A 6,464-nucleotide genomic window follows, 5' to 3' on the forward strand; every position below is an offset into this window, starting at 1 on the left:
TGCTTTGGCTACTGATTTTATGGGCAAAGTGCTCAGATAGTATGGTGATGGGTAGCAGTATATGATAGATAGATTCCGATCCTATTTACATTGGTCTAAACCTATAGTAACCCCATTTTTCTGAGTCATGTTTGTCTGGATTTTTCCTAGTGTAAATACCCAATTCTGCATAAACAGAGTGCACAGTATTTTCTCATGCAGGTGATAATGTCATCAGATAATTATATTTATAAAGAAAGACAAAATGAAATTGTTACTGAAGAAGAAATAAGGACATTTTATTCTTAGAGAATAACCTCCAAACTATCAGTTTACTCAATGCACCTTTGAGCTCCTTGTTCCTCATGCCGTAGAAGATTGGATTCATCATTGGTGGCAACACAGAATAGAGAACAGCCATCACGAGATCCAGACCTGAGGTAGAGCTGGAGATGGGTTTCAAGTAGGTAAAGCTCCCCGTGCAAATAAACAAGGAGACCACAATGAGGTGAGGGAGGCAGGTGGAGAAGGCTTAATGCCTGCCCTGCTCAGGGGGGATTCTCAGCACTGTGGTGAAGATCTGAACATATGATACAATTATGAAAATAAAGCAGCTTGAGGCTAAGCACACACTAAAGATGAGAAACCTAACTTCACTGATTTCTGAATCAGAGCAAGCAAGCTTGAGTAGCTGGGGGACTTCACAGAAGAACTGATCCACCATGTTCCCTCCACAGAAGGATATTGCAAAGGTGTTTCCAGTGTGCACTGCAGAGTAGAGAAGAACACTGATCCAGGCACTGGCTGCCATTTGGACACAAGCTCTTCTGTTCATCACTGTCTCATAGTGCAGTGGTTGGCAGATGGCAGTGTATCGGTCGTACGCCATGATGGTCAGTATGGCAAAATCTGCTGAAGTGAAGAAGACGACGAGAAAGACTTGGGCAACACATCCAGCATAAGAAATCGATCTTGTGGTCATGAGGGAGTTAGCCATGGATTTGGGGATGGTGGCAGAGATGGAGCCAAGGTCTAGGATGGACAGATTCATCAGGAAGAAGTACATGGGGGTGTGAAGGTGGCGGTCTAGGGCTATGGCTGTGATGATGAGAAGGTTCCCCAGTAGGGATATCAGGTAAAGCACTAGAAACACCACAAAGCATAAAATCTGCAGTTCTGGAACATCAGAGAACCCCAGGAGAAGGAATTCGGTCATGGTGGTTTGGTTGGACATTTTCTTCCTCAGTGCACTGTGTGATGGCTGCTGGGGGAATGAGAAGGACCATGGTCAGGATTAGAGCAACAGAGGGAATTGCCCTGATTCCCCTTTCTCTAATATCTCATTATATGAATGTCAAAGGTGCACAGAACTCGTCACTTACAATGAGTAGGTGTTGGCAGTGCTCCTCACCTCTGACAATCAGTCAGTCATGTTATCACACTATTGTAAATTGGGTCAGATCCTTTAAAGTCAATGGAGCTTCGTTACTTTACCCTAGCTGATGATTTGGCCCACGATGTGGCTTGTTAAACGCAGCCTGATTCCCACGTACACTCACCCTGCATCATAAGTAGCAGCTCAGCTCTGATTTTTCTACCCCAAGCTCTGTGCCTAGACGGCCAGCTGCCTGCTTCCAAATTGATTTATGGCACCAACTCCCAGCTGCACTTTGGCCTGCGTGTTACAATGGACTAGCAGCATCCCTCCATCATCACTATGTTGTATCATTTACTCTGTGCTGTGCGGTGCAGGGGTTGCCAGGACACTTGGGCTCTACTCTTGTCTCTGACAGTGACCTGCTGTGTGACCTTGGGCCAGTCATTTCCCCTCTTTCTGCCATGTCTACTAGGACTGTAAGGGCTTTTGGAGAGGGGACGTGGGGCAGATTTTTAAAGGTATTGATGCACCTAGTGGGATTCTCAAAAGCATCAGGGCCCTCAACACCCCTTGAAATCAACAAGTTATAAGCTCCTAAGTGCTTCTGAAAATCCCACTAGGTGCCAAAATGCCTTTGGCAGCAGTGTGAAAATACGACAGGAGCTCAGTCATTTCACCTCTTTCTGCCTCAGTTTCCCTTCCCTCCATTTCTCTGCTGTCTCTACTAGGACTGTAAGGGCTTTCGTAGAGGGGCTGTGGGGCAGATTTTTAAAGGCCCTCAACACCCCTTGAAATCAACGAGTTATAAGCTCCTAGGTGCTTCTGAAAGTCCCACTAGGTGCCAAAATACCTGTGGAAACATAGCCCCATGTCTCGTTATGTGTAAGTCTGCACACCCATTGACACCGAGTATACTCAGCCAGCAGCAGTGTGAAGCTAGGACAGGAGCTCTGACTTCTATTCGCAGTGAGCTCCTGTCTCTCCTTGAACGGGTCAGGATAGACAGGGGTTGTCTGCTTGGCTCAGCTCTAACTCAGGGTTTAAAGGGGCTAGTCTGTATAAAACAGAGTCTGTGAGCTGTCAACTTTACCGCTTATTCAGTTGTTACCTCCTCGCAACTATCCCTTTGAAAGAGTAATCACACAGATGCAATAGAATAAATGGTTTGAAATTAAGGGTTTATCAGGCAATATTAATGTTCTCCAATCTATTTGAAGTTTAAGGCTGGTTGGAAATTTTCAGCTGTGTTCTTTTTAATCAAGACTGGGTTTTCAGCTAAACAACAACAAATCTCAGAATCTGTCTGCTTTTCTCTAAACATTTTTGGATTGTTCACTAAAGAAACTGAAAACTCAAAACCCAAACATTTTTGTTTTTTCGATTAAAAAAATCCACTTTTCAGCAGAAAGTTTTCATTTGCCAAAAACTAAGGCGGGGGGTGGGATGGATTTTGGGTTTTCAGTGAAAACTCAAAATTTTCCTGAAAGGTGGAAAAATTCCAATCAGCAGTAGGCATCTGATTAATTTGAGAGTAAAAGTCTTAACGAGTTCAGATTGTAATTCATATTTATCCTCTTAATTTTCCCTCTATGTTCATCCCCAAACCCAGTTAATTGAAAAAGCAAACTTACTGTGCTGATCTTTGTGGATTTTTTCCCCAATGTATGATCCAATCAGTCATCCAGCACTACGATTCTTTGGTCAATATCTATCTATGTACCAGAATCTAGAAGCAAAAAGCACATGCATCTGAGAATTCTTTCCCCCTTCATTTTCAGACTGCACTGCCAGAACTAGACTCAAACCTGTTGCTCTCTGCAGATGAGCTGTGTGTAGCTGGCGTTGAGCATCACTGGCATTAAAGGTCTGATGCTGCAGGAAGGTAATTTATTCATGTCTATTTCCTAAGGGTGGGTGGGACTCACTCCCTGGAGCCCTGCACAGCTCAGCAGCAGAGGCCCAGAAGCAAGTGCAGAGATGCCTAGCTGATGAAGGCAAAAGAGCCATTCTGTCCCTCTAGTCCAACTCTCACATAGCATGGGGCCTATGATCTCCCCCAGCATTCCCTGATTCCAGCCCAGCTTCTGTGTTATCTGTGGGCCAGGATTACAAAGATGGAGACAGGCACCTATGGGGATTTATCAATGCTCCGAAATGAGCTCGGTGCCTAAGTCCCATGGTCATTCAGTAGGAGTGAGTAGCTTAACCTGCTTAGATGCTATTGTACATCCCAAAAGGCAGCTGTCATAAATATAAAGGGAAGGGTCAACACCTTTAAAATCCCACCTGGCCAGAGGAAAAACCCTTTCACCTGTAAAGGGTTAAGAAGCTAGGATAACCTTGCTGGCACCTGACCAAAATGACCAATGAGGAATCATAGAATCATAGAACATCAGAGTTGGAAGGGACCTCTGGAGGTCATCTAGTCCAACCCCCTGCCCAGAGCAGGACCAATCCCAACTAAATCATCCCAGCCAGGGCTTTGTCAAGCCTGACCTTAAAATCTTCTAAGGAAGGGGATTCCACCACCACCCTAGGTAAAGCATTCCACTGTTTCACCACCCTCCTAGTGAAAAAGTTTTTCCTAATATCCAACCTAAATCTCCCCATCTGCAACTTGAGACCATTACTCCTTGTCCTGTCATCTGCTATGACTGAGAATAGTCTAGATCCATCCTCTTTGGATCCACCTTTCAGGTAGTTAAAAGCAGCTATCAAATCCCCCCTCATTCTTCTCTTCCGCAGACTAAACAATCCCAGTTCCCTCAGCCTCTCCTCATAAGTCATGTGTTTCAGATCCCCTAATCATTTTTGTTGCCCTTCGCTGGACTCTCTCCAATTTATCCACATCCTTCTTGTAGTATGGGGCCCAAAACTGGACACAGTACTCCAGATGAGGCCTCACCAATTTCGAATAGAGGGGAACGATCACGTCCCTCTATCTGCTGGCAATGCCCCTACTTATGCACCCCAAAATGCCATTGGCCTTCTTGGCAACAAGGGCACACTGCTGATTCATATCCAGCTTCTCGTCCACTGTCACCCCTAGGTCCTTCTCTGCAGAACTGCTGCCTAGCCATCTGGTCCCTAGTCTGTAGCGGTGCATGGGATTCTTCCGTCCTAAGTGCAGAACTCTGCACTTGTCCTTGTTGAACCTCATCAGATTTCTTTTGACCAAATCCTCCAATTTGTCTAGGTCCCTCTGTATCCTATCCCTACCCTCCAGCGTATCTACCACTCCTCCCAGTTTAGTGTCATTCACAAACTTGCTGAGGGTGCAATCCACACCATCCTCCAGATCATTTATGAAGATATTGAACAAAACCAGCTCCAGGACTGACCCTTGGGGCACTCTGCTAGATACCGGCTGCCAACTAGAAATGGAGCCATTGATCGCTACCTGTTGAGCCTGACAATCTAGCCAACTTTCTACCCACCTTGTAGTGCATCCATCCAGCCCATACTTCTTTAACTTGCTGACAAGAATACTGTGGGAGACCGTGTCAAAAGCTTTGCTAAAGTCGAGGAATAACATGTCCACTGCTTTCCCTTCATCCACAGAACCAGTTATCTCATCATAAAAGGCAATTAGATTAGTCAGGCATGACTTTCCCTTGGTGAATCCATGCTGACTCTTCCTGATCACTTTCCTCTCGTCTAAATGCTTCAGAATTGATTCCTTGAGGACGTGCTCCATGATTTTTCTGGGGACTGAGGTCAGGCTGACCGGCCTGTAGTTCCCAGGATCCTCCTTCTTCCCTTTTTTAAAGAGGGGCACTACGTTAGCCTTTTTCCAGTCGTCCGGGACTTCCCCGGATCGCCATGCGTTTTCAAAGATAATGGCCAATGGCTCTGCAATCACATCCGCCAATTCCTTTAGCACTCTCGGATGCAACGCATCCAGCCCCATGGACTTGTGCAAGTCCAGTTTTTCTAAATAGTCTCGAAACACTTCTTCCCTCACAGAGGGCTGGCCACCTCCTCCCCATCCTGTGCCGCCCAGTGCAGCAGTCTGGGAGCTGACCTTGTTCGTGAAGACAGAGGAAAAAAAGCATTGAGTACATTAGCTTTTTCCACATCCTCTGTCACTAGGTTGCCTCCCTCATTCAGTAAGGGGCCCACACTTTCCTTGGCTTTCTTCTTGTTGCCAACATACCTGAAGAAACTCTTCTTGTTACTCCTAACATCCCTCGCTAGCTGCAACTCCAGGTGTGATTTAGCCTTCCTGATTTCATTCCTACATGCCCGAGCAATATTTATATACTCATCCCTGGTCATTTGTCCAATCTTCCACTTCCTGTAAGCCTCTTTTTTGTGTTTAAGAGCAGCAAGGATTTCACTGTTAAGCCAAGCTGGTCGCCTGTCATATTTACTATTCTTTCTACACATCGGGATGGTTTGTCCCTGTAAGCACAATAAGGATTCTTTAAAATACAGCCAGCTCTCCTGGACTCCTTTCCCCCTCATGTTATTCTCCCAGGGGATCCTGCCCATCAGTTCCTGGAGGGAGTCAAAGTCTTCTTTTCTGAAGTCCAGGGTCCGTATTCTGCTGCTTTCCTTTCTTCCTTGTGTCAGGATCCTGAACTCGACCATCTCATGGTCACTGCCTCCCAGGTTCCCATCCACTTTTGCTTCCCCTACTAATTCTTCCCAGTTTGTGAGCAGCAGGTCAAGAAGAGCTCTGCCCCTAGTTGGTTCCTCCAGCACTTGCACCAGGAAATTATCCCCTACAGTTTCCAAAAACTTCCTGGATTGTCTGTGCACTGCTATTATTGCTCTCCCAGCAGATATCAGGGTGATTGAAGTCGCCCATGAGAACCAGGGAGTGCGATCTAGTATCTTCTGCGGGTTGCCGGAAGAAAGCCTCGTCCACCTCATCCTCAGGAGACAAGATACTTTCAAAGCTGGAGTGGGGGAGAGACATAGATTCTCTCTGTCTGTGTTGTTTTTGCCGGGACCAGAGCAGGAATGCAGGTCAGATCTCCTGTAAAGGGCTAATAAGCAATCTAGTTAGATATGCGTTAGATTCAGTTTTGTTTAAATGGCTGAGAAAATAAGCTGTGCTGAATGGAATGTATATTCCTGTTTTTGTGTCTTTTTGGAACTT

At 45.8% G+C, this 6,464-nt stretch overlaps 1 pseudogene; it reads right to left on the reverse strand.

Annotated features, from left to right (window-relative positions):
* Positions 1 to 253: 253 nt before the first annotated feature.
* On the reverse strand, positions 254 to 1,213 carry LOC144258670 (olfactory receptor 14A16-like; annotated as a pseudogene).
* Positions 1,214 to 6,464: the final 5,251 nt, after the last annotated feature.

Source organism: Eretmochelys imbricata, unplaced genomic scaffold, assembly GCF_965152235.1.
Source record: "Eretmochelys imbricata isolate rEreImb1 unplaced genomic scaffold, rEreImb1.hap1 Scaffold_33, whole genome shotgun sequence".
Classification (NCBI taxonomy): Eukaryota; Metazoa; Chordata; order Testudines; family Cheloniidae; genus Eretmochelys; species Eretmochelys imbricata.